This window comes from Thalassophryne amazonica, chromosome 18 (genome assembly GCF_902500255.1).
Source record: "Thalassophryne amazonica chromosome 18, fThaAma1.1, whole genome shotgun sequence".
NCBI classification, from domain to species: Eukaryota; Metazoa; Chordata; class Actinopteri; order Batrachoidiformes; family Batrachoididae; genus Thalassophryne; species Thalassophryne amazonica.
Window position 1 is genome coordinate 25,623,502 of NC_047120.1, and position 26,887 is coordinate 25,650,388.

Sequence of the window (26,887 nt, forward strand, 5' to 3'; positions counted from 1 at the left end):
AAACAGCATTTTCAGTTTTAGAAGTGTTTATTTCTCGCTAGGTTTAAATAATATATGAAAAAGGTGTTATTTCTAGCAAAAGCGAAGTGATGTTAGCAGCTAGCGAAACCAGAAAGTGATGTCACCATGCTAACGTTTGCTAAATGTTTTGTAAATCCTTCCAGAGGTGTTATCAGGTTACAAAAAAACAGCGTTTTCCATTTTTGAAGTGTTTATTTCACGCTAGCTTTTACATAATACATGAGAAAGATGTTATTTCTAGCCAAAAACTAAGCAACATTAGCAGCTAAAGACACCAGAAAGTGACGTCACCACGCTAACATTCGCTAATTGTTTTGTATATCGTTCCAGAGGTGTTATCAGGTTACAAAAAACAGCATTTTCCATATTTGAAGTGTTTATTTCATGCTAGCTTTTACATAATACACGAGAAAGGTGTTATTTCTAGCCAAAACGAAGTGAAGTTAGCAGCGAGCAACACCAGAAAGTGGCGTCACCATGCTAACGTTTGCGAGATCACACCATAAAATTAAGTATAGAATGTGACTTTTTAACCTCTTAAAATACCTCTTAAAATAGGTCAAGTTAGCCATCTTTGAACTTGTCCAAAGTCTGTGTCCCAAGAATGTTCCCTGTCAATTTGAAGACCCTAGCAGTAATAGGACTGGACTTATGCTGAGGAAAGACAGACAGATGGACAGACAAAAACCCTTCGCAATGCCCAATGGCCATATTTGATGGCCTTGGGGTAACAAGACAAAGCCACACATTCTCTGCAAAACCCTCAAAAGCTGAAACACCAATGACCCATTTTTAAAATGACAACGAAAAGTCAAGCACTTTGCATGCATGCTTTCTTTTTGGCACTGTCAGCCGAGAACCAAACAGCTGGCTGAAGTTAAGCAAAGGCGCTAATATTTCAGCTCACTGATAGCACAGGAAGAATTAAACCATGGAGACTGACACCTCCTGTCATCCTGCCAGCCCTGCTCCATTCAGCTCTGGCCCATTTAAATTCTGATGGTGTCCAAACTTTGCTGTAGCACCACCTTCAGACAAAAGGGTCTGGGCGCAGACAGGAAGGAGTGTGCAGCTGCAGGATGCATCTGTTGGTGGCCGGAGGAAGGATGCACTCTTCATTCACAGGCGACACCAGGTTCAAAATGTGCATCGCTGCCACAAACTGACATCTTTCAACACAGTTTCATATTGACAGAGATTCAGAAAACAGACAACAATAGCAACTTTAAATGGTTTGCTGGTCTCCACGGAAGCAACCGCTTCCCTTTAACAAACCTGCTTGCAAGTCTGAACTGGCAAGCAGATGGATGCACAAATCGAAGCTTAAAATTCTACACTGAGAAATTACTAGTTTTACATCTCCCTGCATATATATTCGAGCTGCAGCAATTCATCCATTAATTTACTAATCACAATTTTGGTAAACAATTAACTGTTTTGAGGATTATTTCTAAATTCTCTGATTTGAGCTTCTTAAGCCCCTTTCATGCCGGGCTTGCATACAGTTGCATTGTGATGCGTATGGAGTACACTGGAAAATTACACAGCTTTTGGCATAGTCCTCGTGTAGGCTGTTGTGTGACTGCATGTGGGTGCATTCCTAGTCTTGCTTTTAGCTGCTTACTGTCACGTATGTAGCCCTCGCCCCTACATTTTTCGGTCCACTCCTGCCTACCATTGTGTTTTTTTTTTTTGTTTTTTTTTGATAGTGTGAAAATGCACTCCATTCTCAAAATGGTACATGAACAGAACTTACATTGCACGCAGGGAGAGAGACAGAGAGAGAGAGAGAGAGAGAGAGAGAAAGAGAAACCTTGCGCATGGAGGGGAGAGTGCTACAGACTGACACGATGGATTTGATACATTGGAAAAAATCAGAAGGCATAATTTCCAGAAGTTAATGAACTTTATTAGTGCCACAATTGTGAGAGAACTTAGAAGGTGAAAGTGCCTGGTGTGGCCGCTGGCAACCGCGCACGCGTTCCTGTGCATGAGGAGTGGATGGTGGACATGTTCCCTCGCTGGCCATCCATCTGTGAGAAGTTAACCTGGACGTGGACATGTCCTCCCGCCCGTGATTTGTCCGTGAGCAGGAGTTAATGGACATTACGTAACTTGCTGCAATTGGACGAGAACTGGAGGAGCTGAAAGCAAAGTGGAGCTGCATGTGGTGGTCGCATGCATGATCCACCGTGAGAAGTGGACGGTGGACATGTCCTCCCACTGCCTATTTGTGCGTGAGCAGGAGTTAATGGACTTTATTAACATGCAACAATCATGAGAGAACTGGAGGAGATGAAAGAAAGCTGCATGCTGCAGTGGTGATGTTGCGCGTGATCAGTGCATGAGAAGTGGACATGGACATGTTCCCTCGCTAGCCATCCATCCGTGAGGAGTTAACCTGGACATCGACATATCCTCCTGCTGGTGATTGGTCCTTGAGCAGGAGTTAATGGATTTTATTTAACTTGCTGCAATCTTGAGAGAACTGGAGGAGTTGAAAGCAAAGTGAAGCTGCATCTAGCTGCTGTGCACAGCTACATGATTTGCTAACAACCGGACCAGGTGAAGAAAGCGAAGGAGTCTGACTACGAGCCCAACACCGTCAACAGCAGCTTTCATATTTGGGTGATACTATAAGTTTGCGTGTTATATATATATATATATATATATATATATATATATATATATATATATATATATATATATATATATATATATATATATATATATATATATATATATAATAGCCATATAAAAAACAAATTATAAACCTCGCTTGCTCGGTCTGTATGGGAATATCAGACCTCTGTGCTTTTCGCGCGTAAACGATTTTCGTACTAAACACCTTGGTCTGATATTTCCCCATCGAGCCCTCTCACTCGGTTAATAATCCTTTAATATTAATCACAAATAATAACAATAATAAAAATCAACATTAATTTATTACAGAAATTGGCACTGGTTGCAGCTCTAATCCACACACACACATTTCTTAGGTCCTGCTTATTGACAGCAGAAGAACATGACCTGAGCACTGGGTCCAAAGAGGTCAGGGTCGATAACAGCAGATGAGACCCAAGTTGAAGACAGTCTAACACAGAGCCGGGAAGTAGTTGGGACAGTGTAGAGAACATCTATGCCAATTATGGACTGGGAGTACCAATGGCCAATTGGACAACACCAAAGAAGGTGGTTGAGAACAGCAGGGAACACAAGCAGACCTGGGAACACAACCAGATATAAAGCCTGTTTTCACCACAGGAACTTGGCCTATAGCTGACGTCTCACTACATTTGCAGGAACAGTCCCTTGAATAGGCTTTCTCAGCCATTTGTGTCTCCACTGCAGGAAAAAAAGTACTGGGCTCTCAGCGGCGGCAAGCATCTAATGGTCGCGAAAGCTAGCAAGCAAACTTTAATTAGATGCAAGACAACATAAAAAAGTTTGCTTGCTTGCTATCGCTAGCCTCTACTCATAAGGGAAATGTAAGAGTCATTTATGCTTTTTTATTTGGTTTCCCATAACATTGCTAAGCTAGGTAATGCAAACACTTAAAATATCAGAGTTTCACTGACTGTGTTGTTCAGACTCTGATTTTCTCAACCACAACATCATATTCACTGCAACGTCTATCATCAATCCACACCGAGCCGCACCCACGGCATTTCAGGGCTGTTCAAAAGTACATATTCTGAACAGCCGGCAACTTCCTGCAGTGGAGACAAACCAATAGTGCAGGTTGACAAGACACAGAAGTGGACAGTTAGGCTGTTTCACAGTCAGGGTACACAAGTATGTGTCACTGGCACAAAAAAAAAAAAAAAAAAAAAAAAAAATCAAAGTGGTTACTTTGGTCAAGTTATTCATCCCTATCTAACTACTGACTGGGGTACTTAAAGGCCCAAAGTTTCAGACCTGTCAGATATTTGCATGTATACTTATCTCAAGATTAAAAATAACAAGTACAACCTTTCAGGAGAGGACTTTTTGTTGACTGAGATAATTGTTGTGTAAATTATACAGACTCAGATTAGAGCAATCTACCCATATATACTATCTACTGAAAATAGTTGATGGTAAATATGTACTCAGAGTATACAACTGCTATGGTGTTTCTGTATTCTGAAATAGTGATGGACTGTAAGCATTTGAGGTGAGGACAGTTTTTCACAGATGGAGAGTTACGCCGCAAGATTAAAAGACATTTGAGCGAATTAGGTACACATCCTTTTGTGGAATCGCAGACAGTGATTACCTCTTTCAAACAAAAAAATATTATTCACATAACACCGATGCTTGAGTATGAAATGCACTCTATTTCCAGAGAGGACATTTTTGACAGACAAGACATTTTATTTTTGAATGCCGATTTCAGGTCGTTTCCCCACTGCGCAATGATCCCGAGAGTTAGATCATTATACAGTAAGCTTTGATAGGGAAATTTGTCCATTTAGTGGTTACCTACTAAATAAATAATAGTTCTGGCAGCATATCAAAATTAGACATCATGGAAATGACAGATATTTACTGGTTTAATTAGAGTTCTGCTGGTAAACAAATGGGGGATATCAAACCACATGGCCATTGCTGCTGATAGGCTAGTTGTAGTTATCAATATGGCAAACTAAATTTTGTTGGTCATTTCCATCTTGTCATTAAACCAAACTTTATCTTTACAATCCACTTATGTGCCCTGATTATAAAACAACTCAGTTATGGTAAATGTGGCAATTCCAAGTGAAAGCAATATCACAAAGAAAGAGCACGAGAAGATCATGAAGTACCAGGGGATGAAGGAAGAACTACACAAAGAAGAGAAGAGATTCACGTGTGAATCTCAGAAAAATAAGAGAGTCTTGAATGGCCCAGTACCAATCACTCTTTCCAGAATACAACATCTAATTGAATACAATCAGTTACACTTCAATCAGAAAAGGAAGTTGAAGCACACCTTGGCAGGAAATGCTACGCTGTACTTTCTGAGACTTCCTCCTTGCAGCTGCACACATATTTCATCAATGAGGTTAACAGTTACATACAAGCGTGATTCCACAGGACATTACTAGTTCCTGAGCTAAATATCAGTGCAGTGCAGAAATGAGCTCAGTACTTCCTCTGCAGATTTTTTTCCCCCCTCTTTTCCCTCAGCTGTTCTCAAGAGCTCATTGTTAAGGTGTTTCAACTTCTCTGACTATTGTTAACATGCAAAAAAAAAGAAAAAAAAAAAACATTGGCTGTTCATATATATATATATATATATATATATATAAAGTATTCACACCCTTTGCTCAGTACTTTGTTGATGCAAGATTGGCAGCAATTACAGTCGCATGTCTTCTTGAATATGATGCCACAAGCTTGGTGCACCTATCTTTGGGCAGTTTTGTCCATTCCTCTTTGCAGCACCTCTCAACCTCCATCAGGTTGGATGGGGAGCCTCGGTGCACAGCCATTTTCAGATCTCTCCAGAAATATTCAATTGGATTCAGGTTTGGGCTCTGGCTGGGCCACTCAAGAACATTCACAGAGATGTCTTGAAGCCACGCCTTTGATATCTTGGCTGTGTGCTATGGGTCACTGTCCTGTAGAAAGTTAAACCGTCACCCCAGTCTGAGGTCAAGAGCGCTCTGGAGCAGGTTTTCATCCAGGATGTTGCTGCATTCATTGCTGCATTCATCTTTCCCTCAATCCTGACGAGTCTCCCAGTTCTTGCCACTGAACAACATCCTCACAGCCCGATATTGCCACCACCATGCTTCACTGTAGGGATGGTATTGGCTAGGTGTTGAGTGGCACCTGGTTTCCTTCAATCTTCAATCTTTATCTCATCAGACCAGAGAATTTTGTTTCTCATGGTCTGAGAGTCCTTCAGGTGCCTTTGGCAAACTGTACGTGTGCTGCCATGTGCCTTTTACTAAGGAGTGACTTCTGTCTGGCCACTCTACCATAAAGGCCTTGGTGGACTGTTGTAGAGATGGTTGTCCTTCTGGAAGGTTCTCCTCTCTCCACAGAGGAATGCTGGATCTCTGACAGAGTGACCATCAGGTTCTTGGACACCTCCCTGACTAATGCCCTTCTCCCCCGATCTGTCAGTTTAGATGGGCGTCCAACTCTAGGAAGAGTCCTGGTGGTTCCAAACTTCTTGCATTTATGGATGATGAAGGCCACTGTGCTCATTGGGTCCTTCAAAACAGCAGAAATGTTTCTGTACCCAGACTGGACTCATTTTTCATTTCCACATCCTAACATATATTGTATATTTGTTGTTTATATTGTATATTTGTACTGTTGTGTATTTAAAATCCTATTTAACTTACTTTAAGTTCTTTCCTCTCCTACATGCTATTTTGCACTGAACACATGTAACAAATGTAATTTCTCCCTGAAATTAATAAGGTATTGTGATTCTGATTCTATACAAAGGTAGTTGGCAAACAAAAGGGGAAAAAATGTATTTGAGGGTTAATCACACACTGATAGTGGGACTTCACAGTTACCCTTCAGTCAGATTAGGTACAAACGAAGGTAACAAGTTGTTGGAGTTTGTTAATTGATGGGTGTTCCCTGGGTGTGATCAGCTTCTGGTTACTTAGCGTTAATGTGCACAATGTTTAATGACAGATAATAAAGGATGGATAAACCTGACACTGTCACTATGAGGTTTTAAGTACTTCTTGATGGAACCAGAGTTTGCTTGATTTCTTTTAGTCTGACGCCTTTCATAGCGACATTCCTGTATCTCTAGTTAGCATGGTAACATGTCTGTAAGATGTCTTGAAAATCACTTCAGGGTGTTATCTGGTTGTAAAAATGGCATTTAGATAAGGGGTTCAAAATATGATTTTGTCAATATGATCAAAATTCATGCTGTCTCGAAACAATATAGAATTTCAACCCCTGAGGGGCAGAAACTCAAGTCATCAGATGTTATGACCAACATTTCATAGATTTGGTAGTGATTTACAAGAAATCTTATGGATGTTAACATAAAATAGGTCACAAGTAATTTCAAACCTCACGCATGTGCACACACACTTCCTCCTGCATGCACTGTAGTCTGCATGATGGTGATGAAGGAAAAGACAATATTCATTATGGAATTTCCTCCCAGATAAATATGTTCGCTTCATTAAAATGAGCTGTAATTTTGCAACATTACAATAATAAACCTAAAATATAATGCTTGGATTTCAGTAGAAACTAAATTTTCTCAGTTTTGTGAAATTTGAAAGGCCCTATAGCTTTAAGACTGGAACCCGTTTTCAAAAAGTAGCATTTTTTGCTCTGAAAATGCTGAGTCCATGTGGACGAAACGCCGATATGATACAAAACTTTTGTGGTTACACCTAAAGTCATCTCCCCTGAGTCGTGGGAGGTTAGCATGCGCATTCATTTTGTAACACTCATCTGTCAAGGGTGCTGTTGAAACCATTTGTGTTAGTGGAGGTACACAAGTGAAATGTGTAATGCTACTGGTTTTCTTAACAACAAACTAAAACTTAGAAATATCAAATCATTTGTCAGGAGGTTATACAGAAAGATCTCAAATGGATTCTCTATAGGTGGCCAATCTCACCACCGGGCCAACAAGACAATCTGAGCGGAAACATTGAAGTGTTTACAAAGCAATTCTGCTGAAGCGCCCGTCACATAGCAGCAACCCATGTCACAGGAAGAACGACTTTTTAATAGTCCTGGAGCCACGTGACACATCCGGGGCATCATTGACTGAATGAACTGACTGTGCAAATGTGTCTTCACCATGAGCTACTCAGATCAATAGCTGAGCTTGACTTGTTCTTTATTACATTTATATCTCTGAACCTGCCCTTCAAGATTCATTTTCCAGCAGCAATGTCATTTTTGGGCCTTTTATCCAGCCCGTTCTTAGGCATTTTTCTTTGCTATTTATGAAGATGAAGAGCTTTACAAAAATGAAAGACCAAATCATGATCAGTTTCATGAAAGTAGCCTTTATAAGCGCCATCCCGACAGGTTTTTGTTTTTAAATTGATCACTGCAGCAGATCCAGTTAGACTTTGCTGCTCAAAAGGATAACAAAAATAATGCAAATAACATTCAACATTTCCTGCCGTCACCACGGCTTGAAGCTGAGCAGATAAAAAGAGTGTGTAAATCTATTTTTAGAACTGTGCCTGTAATTTATTTCATTTGAAGATGGTAATTTTTTATCCCCCTATGATTTTAAGGCTGCAGTAAGTGGCCTACATTTTTTTATTTTTCTAAAACCCACTGTCTGACCACAATATTCTGTCAGCACGATCTGTCTCGGCCTGAGAGAAGCTCTGAACAGATTTTACGCCCATTTGTAAACACGCTTTGTTTCGTCTGCTTGTCAAGTAATTCTGAGACGCCGCATTTTCTAAGCGGTTTTAGGAAACGAGAATCTTAACAAATAGGCACCGGTGATCCAACGGCTATTAACATATCAGGAGCAAGATCAAACATCATAAACAACTCAATCCATTTAAATATCATGCACAACTACTACCACAACAAATGTTAAAGGAATATATATATGTCATTGGAATTGTATTCAAAAATTTAAACATGAAAAGGTTCATCTTACGTGACAGGATCAAATATTTTGACAAATATCATGATGGGTGTCCAAAGCAGGGGCGGTCCTGGAGGCGGGCCGACCGGGCAGCCGCCACGGTTGCCCGGTCGGCCCACCTCCACGAGCGTGCGAAAAAAAAAAAAACTGTCCAAAAAATATAATAAAACCGGGGGGGGTTGTCCTGACGGGGGAGTTCGTGGTTACGTTACGGCAGAGCGCCCCCCCATCTCACCTCTCGCGTTAGGTGAGCAACGCTGCACAGTGCAGAGTTTGTGCAGTGGGAGGGGGGAATCATTCAATGTTTGGACGAGGAGGTGGTCGAAACGGAGTAAGACATAATCATGGATAGGAAACGATCAAAGCCATCAGGTGCCCAATTTCGAAAGAAAAAGAAAGAAGAAAAGGAGAAACGAGCAAAGGAAAAAGGTATGTATTGATTTACGTATTCCCGCAGCTTCACAGTGCTTTAAACAGTGTGGACGCTGAGCGACCACAGAGTTTAATAGCGAAGCAAAGACTGCAGCGAAACGAGACGAGTCATTGGATAAATGCTGGGCTTTGTCCCGCCCATCGGACGCTCAGCGTGTCTGGGGGTCTATGGGGCAGTGGGCTGGCCTCGGCTGGCCTGGACGCTCAGCTTCTGCATGATGATTGGATGATCTGTCTGAGGCTGAATCCCTTTTTGATTGACAGCGAAATGAGCAAATCAGCGATCTTTTGGTGTAAACATCCGTGGGAGAATTTTTTAATTTTCATTCTGTTCTGAGTTGAACCGGAGACTATGCTAATCCTCTTAGCAGCATTTTCTTTGTTAAAAACGACTAGCGACAAATCAAGCTTCTATTTCTGGTGTGTTTTTTTGTAGCTGCTTGTGTTTGGAGACTGACTTCTATCACTCTTTCTGACTTCTATCACAGTTTCTGTCCCTACCGAGCAGCGGGTGCTGCTGAGCTCCTCCACCGTCACAAAGCACTCACAGGCGGACACACTTCACACTAGCCTCGCGCCAGTCCCAGCTAGCGAGCTAGCCAGCTAGGTAGCAAGCTGCACATAATGGCAGACAATTTGAATGTTGTGGACCGGATTTTGGCGAAGCCATTTGATAGTCTTCCTTACAAAGAAGCCATGGCTGCTGTCATGGCTTCAGCTCTCAATGGTTTGCAGGCCAAAGTTAAAGCAATTGCCCCCAGTGCAATGTTTGTGCATTGCTATGCACACAGACTGAATCTGGTTCTGTCTCAGGGGGCTAAATGCTTATCTGAGTGCAGAATATTTTTTGCATCACTCTCTGGGTTTGCCACATTTTTCTCAAAATCCACAAAGAGGATGTCTTTTCTTGAGTCTGCAGGCTGCTCAAGGTTGCCCAGAAATGCTCCTACTCGATGGGATTTCACATCACGGATAGTGAGCACTGTGGCAAACAATTATGATGCCCTCCTGCAAACTTTTGTATCTAGACTGTTTTCCTCTTACTTCTTTTGCACTTCTTGTTATTTATGACAAATTATTGTGGTTTGCCATTTTTGCCTTTAAAGAGTGTTAACTTCTTCACTTGTTGCTTCCTGTTACTTATGATACACAATAGTGTTTGTTATTTCTTCTTATGTGTACAGTAATGGGTACAGATTTACCTCTGTCGTTAGTTCATTATTTATGATACATGATTGCGCTTTACCATTTTTGCCACTTTAGGGATTTTTGTACATTTTTTGTCACTTCATGGTATTCTGTATATACAGATTAACTTCTTTTGTTATTTATATGGTGCGACTTTAATGGAGGTTTAAGTCTTGTTCATTATGGTGAATGGTACTCTATGATAATGCAAAGTGCACTCTGTTGGTAAAACTGAATGACGTGCAATATTTTGACCATCGGGTGGTGCTGTGGTGCAGTTGTGCTTTCTTAAATACCTGTACTGTACATAGTTGTATGTGAAGTCACTGAGTCTTTTGTTTTTTTTATGTTCAAAAACTTTATTGAAGTAATTATTGTTTATCTTTGTGTTTGTTATTGCAGTAGACATTAAACCTGAAATTTGTTCTTGAAAATAGCTGTTGTGAGTTAATGTGTGGGATTGTGGGTGTTCTGGACGAAGTTAGTGTTTTCATGGGTGGTGGGGGCGGAGGTGGTGGCCACGTTAGTGTGCGGGGGGGCACGCAGGGGGTTTCGCCCGGGGTGTAAATTACTCTAGGACCGCCACTGGTCCAAAGTAAAATGCGTTATAAAAAATATGCGTTTTAAATGCTATTATTTTAATTCCTTTCTTTAAAAGTGTTACGGCCTTTGCGTTTTTTTTTATTTAAATGATGAAAATTTTTTTATCTGGCACCACTTTAATTTTATTTATGAGCCTTTAAATAGAGGATTCATTGCCAATATAATCAAAATTCACATTGTCTGGAAAAAAATTAATAATTATATCCCGTGAAAGGGAAAAAATTCAAACAAGCAGATGGTCTTGAACTACTTATGGTAGCGACACAAAGTCTATGATAGCGGTCATAACGACATTGTAGATCACGTGAGGACTTCCGCCAACTTGTGCAAAGGATGCTGGGAAGCACATGGCGACAGCCAATCAGAGTAAAGAAAGGCCGGTGATGTCAGTTGGCTGCTCTCTCGAACAAAATAATCCAAGATGGTGGAAAATGCTGCAGAACAGCTTATTTCTGTGCAAATCTAATATGTTTCTCATATATTTTGCAAACGTTAGTGAGAAATAAACACTTTGAAATATAAAAATGCTGTTTTTAAAACCAGATAACACCTCTGAAGTGATTTACAAGCCATGCATGCCCCGTGTATGCACATCAAGCGAGGTTAAAGTGTAACTTTTGGTCATTTCAAAACCTCTTGTGTGCACAGGCGCTTCCTCCTGTAGATGGCATTAAAAAGAAAATACAATATTTATTATGGAATTCCCCCTAACATGCTCTCTTCATTAAAATGAGCTGTAATTTTGCAACACGTTTCAAAAATAGACCTACACTATATTGCTTGGATTACAGTAGAAACTAAATTTCGTCAGTTTAGTGAAATCTGAAAGGCCATACAACTTTAAGATGCTTGTTTTTAATTGCAGCCCCTGTGCAGGTGGAAAAAATAAACCCAAATGAATTACAAAATATAAAACATAACATGTAATAACTTTCAATATCTTTTCTAATGAGGACAATTATTACAGGTCTGATGTGGTCTGGGAGCATGGAAACGCCTATGGAACTGCCTTGGGTCCTGACTGGAAACCTACGCAGATAACCAGTCCATCCCCACCTCTGTAATGTAACCATCTACTTGCCTTTAGGCTTCTCTAAACACCTGGATCATACCCAGAGAAACATCATGCCTGATGATCCCTATGCAATTGATAATCCTCATCTGAGTCTCCCTAAGTAAGGGCCCCTTCACACATAGTGTGAAGTTTGGACGCAGGAATCGTGTGCAAACCGTGTAATGTCGTCCCTGCCTCCAATGCCTCGTACACCTATTGCTACAAGTACTTGCGCACACAAGCACCTGAAAGAGTGTCCGCTGTGCAAACCCATCGCACCCTCTCATGCCGGACAAATTCCAGGTGGCACGCACGAACATTTAACACCACTCGACCATGTTATCAGTTGCCTCTTGCATGACAACAGACTGCAGGCAATCCACTGTCCCATTGTCCCACACAAGTGTGGCTTTGGTGTGTGCGCTGAGATGACAGGAGGTGTGTCCTCCCACTGAAGCGGCTGTGGACATCTGTGGATCTGGACAGTCCAGCTGGACACCATGTACCGTGTTTGGACAGACATGGACAAACAACTGCCCACTGTGACGTGCGTGTGGCTGTTTGCTGTTATCAATTGGACATAAATAAAAACAAATATTGCTATGGCGACGTGCTGCAGCAAGCGAGTGCACGCACAGCATGCACAGCACGCACATGGACAGGCTGCTCCCAGGTTGAAACGGGCCGTCAGATAAGAAAACACAGCAGGCGATCTCACTGTCACATCACCTATGTGAGCTCTGTTCCACATGACACATGTCCTGCAGTGCGTCGTCCACAAGACACGCGCACAGCCGGTTGGAGATGCGCGACAAGCGAACTATTTCTCATTTATGTAATTTCATGACTGTATGTCTCTGACCATGGGTCATTTAAAGAGGAACAGAACAGATCATATTTGTATTGCTCGCTTGATAAATGCAGTGTTTTTATATGGTGTGTAATTTAATTTTTTTTTTGTAATACTTCCATGTCCTTCCTGATATGAGACAGATTCCCGCAGCTTTCAGAGAACAACTCCGTAGCTCAGTGGTAAAGTCGTGGACTGGGAATCAAAGCTTTTGAAAGGCGTGAGTTCACATCCAGTGGGTGGAGTGTTTTTGTCTCTTTTTTTTTGGCATGATGTGGCGCGATGTGGTTCTACACGCACCAGCTGGTTTTTATTTTTTATTTATTCCACATAAGCAGTGCGATGTGGTTCTACACGCACCAGCTGGTTTTTATTTTTTTATTTATACCACATAAGCGGCGCAATGTGGTTCCACACTTAATGGCTGGTTTTTAATTATGCCACATAAGCAACAACATGTGGATCCACATGTACTGGCTGGTTTTTATTTATACCACACAAGCGGCACCATGTGGTTCCACGCATACCAGCTGGTTTTTTATATTTCCTCCACATAAGCGGTGCGATGTGCCACACCTGGCACTGTCTATTCCTGCCCGAAATCTCGCACCGGGTTCGTGCACGCCTGCCCATCGGTGCGATGTTTCGTGCTGCGCTAATTCTGAACTGTTTCGCGCTGTTTTGCTGTTTTCGTCCAGACCCCACCCAAACTTCGCACTATGTGTGAAGGGGCCCTAACCGTTTGTCACAAAGTCATTCCAACAGTACCTAAGGATCCTCCAAAAAGACCTGGTACCAAAGACATCAATGACTTATGTCACTGGTTAGACTCTGAGTATCACAACTGTACAAAAACACAAGAAGCACCAAGATCCTGAAGACTTGGACTGTTCTCCTGCAAAAATGTCTGCATTGCCAAACCCTTCTGTCCAGCGACTTGAGTCCAAAATCTTTTCCCAGGCATCTGTCAATATCAAAGGTTGAGGGCTCAGAGACATGAATGTTACTGCTGAGATAAGTGAAAGTCTCGACAAGTTCAACACTTTCACAGCATACAGATAAACAGATACACTCTGATGAGTCCAGGAAGTCATTGAAAGTGTGGATCTCAGCCTTGATCCAGGGCAACTGCAAACCCAGACACTCATGATTCCTTGCTCAGCTCCTCAAGTGCTGCATTCAGGGTTTCCACTGATTCCTCAAAGATAATCTTCATTATCTGTGAAGTCAAATAGTAAACCTTTCATAACCAATAAAAGCACCCAACATGCTGCTTTCCATAACACAGCCCAATAACCAGTCTATGCAGGCACTGAACAGTGCAGCGCCCAGAGCACTTCCCTGATGAATGCCAGTATTCAGGGGGAAACATTATCACACAATTTTAAAAATATATATCTCTAGGTTTATCAAGGTGAAAATATTAGCGAGAATGGGAACCTTGTTGTTTGTGTAATAGCAAAAGGCTCCAGTTTCATTCTAATTCAGACGGAAATTTGTTTCAGTCATACAGTGCAAAAGTCTACAGTGCAGCAAAGTGCAATACAAAGTAGAAGCTGCAGCTTTGACAGTCATGTTTCTTTTAGCGAGTTTTAAGTTAATTGTACAGTGCACTCTGGTTGTGCACCAGAAATTTTCTTCTAAGAACAAACAAACAAACAAATGCTGTTCTGATGCTCATTTGGTTGTACAAACAGGAACAGACCAACAACTGACCCTTGCGCATGCCAACTGTATAATCTACATATGCTGATTAGCATGTTGTTGACGTGTTTGCTTTTGACACACTGCTTCCTTCTTTTCCATTACATTATGATCAAAAGTCTTCACTGGGTGATTAGTTTTACTCGAGCTGCAATGAATAATTGACTATTAATTAATCAGCAACTATTTTACAAGTTCTGAGTTATTTTCAAAATATATTATATTAAATTATTATATTAAATTAAATGCGTAACCCTCCTGTCCTGTGCACAGGCAACATTTCCTGTGTATTCGTTTTGTAAATTGTTTTGTAAATTCTGTCGGTAGCATGGCCCAAGCAGAGGGGGCTCACCCCTTTGAGTCCGGTCTGCTTGAGGTTTCTTCCTCAGAGGGAGTTTTCCTTACCACTGTCGCCTGTGTGCTTGCTCTGGGGGTTGGTAAGGTTAGACCTTATTTGTGTGAAGCCTTGAGGCAACTTTGTTGTGATTTGGCGCTATATAAATGAAAATAAATTGAAATTGAAAAGCCAAAGTCTCCGATTTCAGCTTCTTAAATGTGAACATTCTCTGTTTTATTTTATGAGTTTATTTACTCCTCCCTGACAGTAACCTTATTTGGGCTGTGAACAAAATGAGACATTTCAAAGTGTCATCTTGAAATCTGGAAAACACTCATTGACATTTTTCACCATTTCTTGACATGTTATGGACCTGACAGCTCACTGGTGAACAAAAAAAGTGTTTGTTTTTTTTCTTGCATGGACTTTGAGACTTGATTTAGGGTCATTTATTTTGGGATGCTGAATCTGAGTTCAGATTTTCTCTATCACATCACATTTTTTTGCAATTCTGCATGTTCCTTACTGATGGATTACACAAAAGTTGCTCATTCACTCACAAGTTTGACACCACTAATCACGCACAAACGCACCTTCAAAAGCATAGTTTTTAAACCAGGTTTGCGAAATGTTAACAATAATAATATCATTTATGGCTCTGAAGAGGTGTGCGAGACTACAGCTTTTGCTTTAACGCTTGATACGAGAAGTAGCCACAAAGTTAGAAAAATAGCTGTTTCCAGACAAAGTGGTAGGGATGGGACCGATCCAATCCCGGATCGGTATCGGGATCCGATACCAACGTAATTCACGTATCGGAAAATACAGATCCAACCTGTGACATTTTCCGACACCGGAGAAGAGCCACTGTGAATCCTCTCAACTACTGTTGTTTGCTCTCTGCTTGTTTACTGCCGAGCCGGAGGAGGGGAGGTTTTCTGAAGCTGGGCTGTTTGAGATAGCTCTCTTCGGCAGTGTTCTAGCTGCAGTTAGCGACAAATTTCTGCCTGGCTGTCGGGTTCAAACTGTCTGTTCGTCTAACACGGATTTTCCGAAAAATTAACTGAATTGTTGCTGAGAATGTGTGCTAAAAGGTTAGCCACTTCACTGTCCCGAGGCTGTCAAATGCCAGCTCAGCAAACAGAGATTCTTTCCGCTAAAAGGGAAAAAAGTCTCCATTAAAATCCTGTGCCTGAGCTATACTAGTGATATATTTATTTTACAGTAGAAAGGCTTAGTTCTCCCAAAAGTTTGAAGTTTGCGCAGCATGAAAACTGCTGTTTTCGAGAGGAAGAAAAAGAGATGGAGGGAGAAAGAAAGCGGGCGAGGGAGAAAGAAAGTGAGCGAGAGAAAGAGAAAGCGAGCGAGAGAGACCGACAGAGAAAGACAGAGACAGGCAGAGAGAGAGAGAGAGAGTGCTGTCTTTTCCCTTTAAGTCTATAAAAATAAAAGTATTTAATTCTTTAACCAAAACATCAAATCTAGGCATTCATCTTAGATACCCCTTCTGGCAAATTGTAGCTGAACTTTCAGGTCTCTTTTTTAAGAAAATCCTCATATAAAATCAACAATAATGATAATAATAATATTAAAGCAATCAGAGCTCTGGTATTGGATTGTTAAAGTATTGGTATCGGCAGATATCCAAATTCATGGTATCTGAAAAATTGTGGATCAGTGCATCCCTACAAAGTAGTAAGGTTAAGAAATGTTGTCATTTTTAAACGTGTTTGACTGTAAGAGCATTAGTTTCTTAACAGGAATGTTTATTATTATGTGGCAGGTTCAGCAATTTACAGTTTAGTGAAGACTTTGTGAAGACTTGATTCTTCTTTACGGTAAGTTAGGTAACATGTCTACGACTTCCAAGTGAAGGAAGTCTTGCAATGACCCAGATACTTTCTGTTACATCTGTGGATGCTTCACTTTACCACCTCAAAGACGTAACATCAATACTTTGATCAAAAGAGTACAATATCAGTTATCAAGTTGTTCACCAATGAATATGGCTATGAATATAAAGCCATATTCATTGGTATAACAACTTGATAACGATTTTATCATATACCTATAAATGATAAATGCACGCAGAACACAATGCGCGTGCTCTCCCTTCGCTCACTGCCTCCGGGGGTAAGGATGCGGGACCCGCAAAGAATCCAAGTCATGGCCACGGAGCTCTGCGGCTGCGGTTACCGAGACACCTTCACAAAACACCTTCGCAATTTATGTCGATATTTTGATGAATTTTTGATGATTTCTTCATTTACAGCAGCTAAATGAAACAAATGTACTTGGATGACTATCAGCACGACGGCGAGCTTACAGGCTAACCTCAGCTAACACTAGAGGACAGTTGCCAGTTATGGCTTTTGAAACAAGCGAGAAAAAAAAGAAACTGCACCGTTCAGCTGAAGCATTAGTGGACGTACGTGACACCGGTGGGAAATACATACGTGGAACAAGAGGTGAAGCTCTTAACAGACGTTAGCGGAGGCTAGCCTGTAAGCTCGCCGTTGCGCTGATAATCATTCAAGTACATTTGTTTAATGAAGCTGCTGTAAATGAAGAAATTCATCAAAATATCGACATAAATTGCTTATTTCGGCATATGCTACTGGGACAGTAGAGCCAATGAAGAGCATTGAGTAAGAAAAGAATGGCCACCAAGAAATACAATGAAACCTGGAGGAAGGAATATCATAAACAACCCCCTGGATGATCAGAAAAACATCACTCTACAACCACTGCACATCAAACTTGGAGTAATGAACACTGTTAAACCGAACACTCCATTTTAATACAATAATTAAGTTAATGTAACGCAAACTTTGAAAAAAGTTTTAGTCACTCATTTCCATTAATTAAACTAACTCAAAAATGAATTGTTATAATAACAACTCAGTTCCTTTAAGTGCATTCAAAGTTTTGGGGCATTTAAGTGTTAGTGATGTATTTTCAGTGCATTCCATTCACTCATTTTAATTGAGTTTATGTAACGGAGGCCAGCAGGTGTCACTGTGCAGATGTAGTTAGTAAACCTCACTCCCAACAGCTCAAAAGGATTCTCTGGTCACAAGGCCAGAGCCTTGGGTTTTAGGTTAGAGAGTCCGACTTCGATGCCGGAGATCGTGAGTTCACGTCCCGAGGGAAGCAAATGGGCGGAGTCATAACAACACAATGCAGAGTGCAGCCGCTACATTCATACCATTGTGAAAAACTGCAAGTTCTGTTCATGGGCTACCATTTAGCATTTTTCATTCTGTTGTAGTCCTTTTAGATTTTGTTTTTGTTTGTTTTTTTAGAAAGCAGATTATTGTCAACAAGTAAACCAAAGAATGCATCAAAAAATTTAATCCAAAATATAATGCAAATTTTTTAGGCAGAAATTTGTCACTTTTTTATAGAAAAACATAAACTAGATTTACATAAGTTTAATTAAGTATAGATCATTAATTTACTAAAACTTTAACAATTGTTGAATATTATTTTATTTAAGTTGGCAAACTCAAATGGTTTAAAGCAATCGGTTTCCTCAAATGGTTTGAGTTCAACTAACTCATTGAGTTTTACAGTGAAGCAGTTTGTCAAAGTACTTCATTGTTCTGGAGACTGTTTTGTCTGCATGTGCTCAACCTTTCCTGGCCTTAGCTATGAGAACAAAAAAGGAGGGATATTTGATGGGTGTCAGATCAGAACGTTGCTCAAGGACCACCGCTTCGTTACTACAATGACCGCCATTGAGGCTCGAGCACGGAATGCATTTGCTAATGTGGTGTATAACTTCCTTGGCAATAAGAAAGCTGACGATTCTAGAGAGATGGTGGAGGAGCTTCTCCTCAGCCTGCAAGAAAGATGGAGTTGGATGAGCTTTAAAGTGTGCTACTTGCACAGCCACCTGAGAGTTTCCTGAGAACCTCGGCGACGTAAGTGAGGAGCAACACGAGCGTTTCCATCAGGACATCAATGTGATGGATGAACGCTACCAAGATTGATGGAACTGCAACATGATGGCAGATTACTGCTAGAGTTTGATGAGAGATGTCCCTTATGCAGTCCATAAGAGGTCAGTTACAAAAAGAAAATTAATGATGTCTTAACGTGACTGCTTTAGTGCCGAGATATGTTTTGGATTTATGCAACACTACTGATTGCTTTAAAGTGACAGTGTGAGCTTTTCCTGTTTTTTTGTTTTTGTTTTTTGCATTCTTTTGGTTTAAAGCTGCAAATTTATTTCTGTGAGAAAGACACAAAACTAAGAAAAAAAAAAATAGCTTTTCAGTGTTGCCTTAAACTGTGATGAGCATAATGCTCCAGATTGTATTGTTTTCAATCTATTTCACTTATTTAGTATTTGTATACTGTGGTCAATAATACTCAGAAAGGGTGCTAGCATAAATGTAGTTTTAGAAATGCATGCTTAAGGGAGTAGCTGCCTTCCATTGCAAACATTATCCCATATATCGGTGCTTGAACGCAACATAAATGTTTTAACTTTAGGCAAATAAAATAACTTTATTTTTTAAATTTGTTTTCATACTGTATCTCAAAAATGTCATCCGATTGGCAAAAACTAACACCAGATTCAGATTCAGCGCCCATAAATGACCTAAAATCCATTGAAAAACTCCATGCAAGTATAATCGATGAATCTGGTAATTTTTCCAGATTGTCCTTTTTTGCACTACCTTCTGCATCATCGACAAGGCTGATGTGTGATTTCTGCTGTGGCTTTTGTAATTTCACACAGCGCTCTATTCATTAACATATTTAAAGTACATTTAACATGTTCAAGTCTTGAAGTAAAATTCTGTTTCAGTGCATAATCTCTTTTATACAAGCCCCTCATTTTCCATTTTAACCAGCAAAAATAATTCTTTTGCACAGACAATTTTATATCCTTCAGAGACATGCTGACGATACACAGTAACCAGCAACAGCATACTGAAACATCACAACTGTACCTGACACGCAGCTGCTCTGTCCACCATCCGAGAGGCACACACGTCTCTTAAGAGCACAGCGACAAACAGACAAAAAAAAAAAGCTCTGTGGGACTGTGTCAGTCACACATCCACGCAGATCCCTGTGGCAGATATGTGAGGTGACCCGTATCTGCTTGCTGCCGCGTTCTCACATCATTAACGCTTCCTTTTAAAGCGTCGAGCCAGTCAGATAACGCGACCTTCAGACAGGCGAGATCGCAGACTGACACGGTTGGAAAAGGAGCGTGCGTGTGTGTGTGTGTCTGTGTGTGTTTGTGGGGAGGGCGTGCTCAGAATTTTTAGTCTCAGGTGGAAATGGGTGACGACATGCACTGTTTGCCCTTTGTTACTTTTTTGTACGCATCCTCTGCACACGAAGGGTGCTCGTGCATGCAGGGATTTGTGTATGTTTGTGTGTAGATGTGTCAAGAGGATGTGGAGGCGGACCCGGCGAGGCTTACTCATCACGCTGTTCACTATCCAATCACTATCAGAGGCTTCTGGCAGCTCAGTGCTTCCCGTGCACGGCGGACTTTCATCAAATGCATCAGTCACTCAAGATACATCCCGTACTCAGTCCTGTTTATCGGGCTAAATTGAGCAGCACACGTCGTGGATCACAGCATAATAAGGATGGTCAATTGTAAAAGGGGCCAAAAATTAACTGAGAGTGTGTTGAATGGTGGTGTTGATAAGCAGCGGTGTCACTGGTGGTCACCGGACTTCAGCTTTGGAAAGGAAGAGAAAACAGACGAACAGGCGCATTTCAAACTACAAGTGACTTCAACCACTCCTGCTCCAAATTTCCATCATGATTCTGATAATAAGATTAGTCCCTGCAACAATCAACAGCACATATTTTCCAGCATCCATCAACTATTCAGCAGGTGGCAGTGCTGAGCAGGTGGCATGCAGGTCTAAGAGATATAACATATACAAACAAAGTTGCTTTTTGGATTAATCCCATGCATCAAATTTCACTAAATTTTAATCACTTTGTCCTCATTACATGCCTTTTTAATCTGCAGATGTAAAAAATTATAATTAGAACCACTGCGATAAAATGGCAAGCTGATATAATTAGCCGATAAGCAAACTGAAGGTAAATCGTAATCTGCGTTTATAAAATTGCAGATAAATGACAATTAAAAAGAAATGGAGATTAAAGAAGATCAACTGTAGCGTCAATGTTATTGTTGCACACTGTGCCCACCAGAGGGCAGTCTACAGCTCCCCTTTTGTCAATAGGGGTTTGTGGAACACAACAATCGGTTGACAGAAGAAGACTGAGCAGCAAAGAAATCACCCGTGTTCACGATAAGTTGCTAGGGTTCTATTTAATGGTGTCCCTTTATAGAAAAATACAATGAATATAAAAAAAGACGCTGACCTCATACAGATGGCATCCTGGGGACATGGATTCTCTCAACTAAGTACTGATAACAGAGGAGTGAGGGATGAACAGCATGGACAGTCTGCTAGTATGGATTCTGTTTGGACCGGACTTTGTTGTCACTGCAAGAGTGCCGTGTAGAGCTTTTGCAGTTAGCTTCATCCAGGAGTTTGGCTGCATTTTTAATACAGTCTTATTTATCAAAACCAACATATTTTCAAGTATTGTTCAAATTCTTTTCATGTCAGTAAAACAGCTTAAATTTCAAGCTCTATTATGTGATGTGTTCTTGGTGAGGAATTATTACAAAACTACAACAAAAACTTGAGAGGAATTCTTTGTATACACTATGTGTTTCTGAAAAAAAAAGAAAAAGAATACCATTGATATGTATATCAGATTTTAGAATCATCAAATATCGAAATCAGTATCGGTCATTTAAAAAATCCTGTATCGGTTCAGCTCTAATTATTAATGTTTTTGAGTTACTGCATTAACCTGAAGGGGACTGACGTCTTCATCCATTCATCTATTCATTCACTCACTGCATTTTGTAAAGTCTGTGCTTATTTTTTCCCCCAAGGGTGAGACAATAGAACATAATCAGTTTCAAACACTGAGATAATCAACTCCAGCTGGTCAGATCTTAACAAGAAACTCTGGAGACACAAAGCAACAACAGAGAGAACATGGAACTTCAACTAGCAACATTCTGCAGAGAAGGTTAGTGGTGTTGCCACTGATCCACCATGACATGCCACACTCAAGTCAAACCTCTCATAAGGGTAAAATACTCTCTCAGCTACAGCCAGTATCCCTCACCAACACAAAGCAGGAGGTCGCAACAGCTGCACACAGACGACATGACATAAGCCTAATTCACTACGATGCTCTAATTACTCCACTCGTTAGCAGTTAAGACGTGCAACATTAAGAGCAAACAGACTTACAGCTGGGCAAATACTTTAAGCCTGAGGTTCAGCTGCAAAATGCTGTGTGCGCCTAATAGATGTGAAGGTGGTTACATACTTAATCCCACAGACTGCTTTAAAAAAAAGAGAGAGAGAGACAAAAGTAGAGCAACAACTAAATCTTACTTTCAATATCAATGATTACTGCTGATTATTTTACAACCCCAAATTAGAAAAAGCTGGGAGGATATGGAAAATTATTTTAAAAAAATTAAAGAAGGTAATGATTCTGACATTTACTTTAACTTTTGTTACACAGAGCAGTTAGAATGCAAAATATTTTACGTGGTCAATTTCTTTTCATATGTTAATAATATAAGTCAAGAGACATCAGGAGATGACATCACACCCCCCCCCCCCCCACACACACACACCCCCACAAATCAGTAATGCAAAGTGTCGTGGGATCACCCAAGTACACTGTTATGTTAAATATGAATGATATTGGTCAACTGATTCTTGAGATATTGTGCTACCAAGGGGGGCAATGACAATACCTTGAATATCTCGCTGTGACCTTGAAATTGACCCCAAGGTCAACATAACTGATTGGTGTCGGGGGATTACCGAAGTAAACGCTTGCATGGTAAATATGAATAAAATTGGCCAACTGGTTCTTGAGATATCACGCTAACACGGGAAAATGGATGGACGGACTGATGTGCTATGACACTATATCCCCCTGTATTTCGTACCAGGGGATAAAAACCTTTAAGATGCAGTATCACACATCTGAATGTTGGAATGACATATTAAAAAAAGTCAGGTTTCTGTGTATAAAAATTTCTAAAATGACACCCATTAAACTCACAGTGAAAGCTAATCTCTACAACATGACATAACTGAAATAAAAATATAAAAGCCAAAATTAAGGACTGCATAAGTCATGGCACCCTTTAGTGTAGCAAAAGTAAATATTCACATTTAACGCCACTCCCAAACCCCCCTTCACTTTTTTCAGATAGGTCAGGGGATGGATACATGTACATTTCCAAGTGAATATGTCTTGGACTTCATTTACATCAATCTTCAAGAAAACTAACAACATGGTACTGTGTGGTAAACCCACCTGGAGGAGACAGTTCTCAAAAGCTGAGTGACCGTGCAAGAAAGACACTTATGATGAAAGCAAACAAGATATCCAGACAACCCTAAAGAAGTTATAGAATTGGAGAAAATGTGCATCATGTAAAATTTAGCATTTTATATCACCAATCACAGATTTGTGGTGGAGTTGGTGCAAAGAAAGATTTTGATACAACAAAACAGATCAAATCTAGGCTTTCATCTCCCATGTGCCCTCTGGCAAACTGCTGACCTTTCAACTCTTCATTTTAAGAAAATCCTTCTTTGCAAAACTACCTATCAAAATGTTCAAATGAAGTGTTGTTGCACAAGTGCTGAGTGGTTTCCACATAGTATAAGCATAAAATCTAAAGCCACACCTGTTCCTTCCTTCCTGCAGAGGTGCAGGCCACAACTCTGATGAACGTCTTGCAACATGATGACTGAGAGACAAAATGCTCCACAAGCCAAGAAAGGGTGAGAACAAGAATAAAATGAAACCAGCAATGTCTCCAGGTGAAATCTGTGAATACACTGGCGCATTCAAACCATAGCCTGATGCCAATTATTGCATGACGGGTTTATTCAGTATGTTTAATGTCAGTCCACATACTTGCACAAAAACTGTTCACAACAAAAACTTTACAAGAATGTAGAAGAACCACAAGTGGTCAAGTTAGCACAAAAGCTGATGTCAAGCACTTCAGATCCAGGTAAAAAGAACCAGCAGGACAGGGGTGTTACCAAGGGGGAGCAGGGGGTGGGCAGTGCCCATCCTGAGAAAAGCTCTACCTACCCAATGAAAACTCAAGATAAACTGATTTACTACTATTTGACAGCAAACACGATATCCCATGTGATTCACGGCCGGAGGTAGAGTCCCGGCACCAGACACAGATTTGTGGAAGGACCTTTCATTGCCCTGAGGGCAGCACTTTTTTTAGGCCAGAAGTGTGAAGTAGATGCCTGCAACCACTCCTGCCTGCCCCGCTCCCACTGAATTTTGCAACCGCAAGATTCCAAATGCATTCTCCACCACGACAAGTGAGACAACCTGCAGCTGTAGATAATTTCTGTGATTCTGAAAGCGATGAGAGATGGTTTCATCAGCCAAGTTCAAAGGTGCTCTGATTGCAATTCCACTACCATAGCATTGCCTAGAAGTTACACCTCTTTCAGAGTTGTCACAGATGTCTTGGTGGCTTCCTTCACTGCTGTCCTTCTTGCATGATGACTCAAGTTTTTGAGGACTGCCTACTTCAGATAGATTTACCATACAGTACCATACTGTTTGTATTTCTGAATGACTGATGTAACTGAAGTCCAAGACATATACAGTGACTTGGAAATGTTCATGTATCCATGCCCTGACATGCCTAAAAGAGCACTTGCTGTTCAAGTGGCCATTTGTATTGACAATAATCCTCATATTTGGTTTGCGGTGATGTAAAGAAGCAAAGCGAAATAACAGCAAAATTATCTGCAGCAGCTCTCTTTGTGTTTTTCACTTTCAGAGGCAGCAGTTCCCAGCATTAGCCTGAATAGGGCCAGGGGAAAAACCATGAAAAGTACTGAGATCTTACTCAATATACAAAAATGGGCACTAGTAGGTTATTGAGGTGTGGTGTCCAATTGGCACAGACAGTTGTGATACTTTCACAGAGAGTACAATGAGAATTTGAAGGAAAAGATGCTGAGTATGAAGAAGACTAATCAGAGACATCAACCCTGGCTGAAGCGGGGAAAGAATGAAGTGACAAGGATGAAGCAAATAAGAGGAAGTAGTAATCGTAGCTCAGTTCTCATCATCAGTATTGACTTTAACATTTTAATTTCTTTGCGGTTGGGGAGTTATTACATCATTTGTGACAGCTGAAGTGTACTTTTTCCTGTATGATGCCAAGGAAGCCAAGAACAAAGTGGCTGCACAAACTCACAGCTTTGAGGCCAAAACAGAAAGATTTCAATGAATATTAGAGCCATATATAAGAGCCAACAACACTGTAGGTGCTAGGAAGCTGAAATTACAGTGCACCCTTACCCAAGGAGTACAGGTTGGACATAAAATGTTGTCTTCACTGCAGAGACTGTCCAAATATGACATCTTGTGGTACAAAATATCTACTGCCTTTTGACGGACAGACAACATCAAAGCTGTTCACTCCCAAAAACTCCCAAAATTTTCTGTATTGCCTATTGTGTCGGTAGCATGGCCCAAGCAGACGGTCACCCCTTTGAGTCTGGTCTGCTTGAGGTTTCTTTCTCAAATCATCAGGAGTTTTTCCTTAACACTGTCATCTGTGTGCTTGCTCTAGGGGTTGGTAAGGTTAGACCATACTTGTGTAAAGCACCTTGAGGCAACTTTGTTGTGATTTGGCGCTATATAAATGAAAATAATTTGAAAATTGAAATTGACTGTCTTACTGCAAAAAGTCCAAATAGGTGCACACTGACACCTTCTTATAACTGCATTCATATCTAAGCCAGTGTTTTAAAATATAAGATAACTGTATTTTCCAGAGTATAAGTCTTACCTGTCAAAAAATGTGTCTCGAAAAGGAAAAACCCATATATATATATATATATATATACTCAACAAAAATATAAACGCAACACTTTTGGTTTTGCTCCCATTTTGTATGAGATGAACTCAAAGATCTAAAACTTTTTCAACATACACAATATCACCATTTCCCTCAAATATTGTTCACAAACCAGTCTAAATCTGTGATAGTGAGCACTTCTCCTTTGCTGAGATAATCCATCCCACCTCACAGGTGTGCCATACCAGGATGCTGATTAGACACCATGATTAGTGCACAGGTGTGCCTTAGACTGTCCACAATAAAAGGCCACTCTGAAAGGTGCAGTTTTGTTTTATTGGGGGGGGGGATACCAGTCAGTATCTGGTGTGACCACCATTTGCCTCATGCAGTGCAACACATCTCCTTCGCATAGAGTTGATCAGGTTGTCAATTGTGGCCTGTGGAATGTTGGTCCACTCCTCTTCAATGGCTGTGTGAAGTTGCTGGATATTGGCAGGAACTGGTACACGCTGTCGTATACGCCGGTCCAGAGCATCCCAAACATGCTCAATGGGTGACATGTCCGGTGAGTATGCCAGCCATGCAAGAACTGGGACATTTTCAGCTTCCAAGAATTGTGAACAGATCCTTGCAACTTGGGGTCGTGCATTATCCTGCTGCAACATGAGGTGATGTTCTTGGATGTATGGCACAACAATGGGCCTCAGGATCTCGTCACGGTATCTCTGTGCATTCAAAATGCCATCAATAAAATGCACCTGTGTTCTTCATCCATAACAGATGCCTGCCCATACCATAACACTGACATCAGAAAACCGCTCACCCACACAACGCCACACACGCTGTCTGCCATCTGCCCTGAACAGTGTGAACCGGGATTCATCCATGAAGAGAACACCTCTCCAACGTGCCAAACGCCAGCAAATGTGAGCATTTGCCCACTCAAGTCGTTTACGACGACGAACTGGAGTCAAGTCGAGACCCCGATGAGGACGACGAGCATGCAGATGAGCTTCCCTGAGATGGTTTCTACAGTTTGTGCAGAAATTCTTTGGTTATGCAAACTGATTATTTCAGCAGCTGTCCGAATGGCTGGTCTCAGACGATCTTGGAGGTGAACATGCTGGATGTGGAGGTCCTGGGCTGGTGTGGTTACA

The 26,887-nt window shown here is 40.9% G+C and overlaps 1 protein-coding gene across 3 annotated transcripts in view; it reads right to left on the bottom strand.

Moving 5' to 3' along the window:
* The window catches only part of pald1a (phosphatase domain containing paladin 1a), a 223,924-nt gene that overhangs the window by 136,988 nt on the left and 60,049 nt on the right, over nucleotides 1-26,887 (bottom strand). Inside the window, exon 1 of one of the 3 annotated variants that reach the window (XM_034193259.1) lies at nucleotides 19,735-19,971. The exons of the other annotated variants lie outside the window; for them this stretch is intronic. The gene's annotated coding sequence lies outside the window, so the exon portion shown is untranslated. Of the gene's footprint in view, nucleotides 1-19,734; nucleotides 19,972-26,887 lie in introns of those variants that run through there. 3 annotated transcript variants of the gene reach the window in all.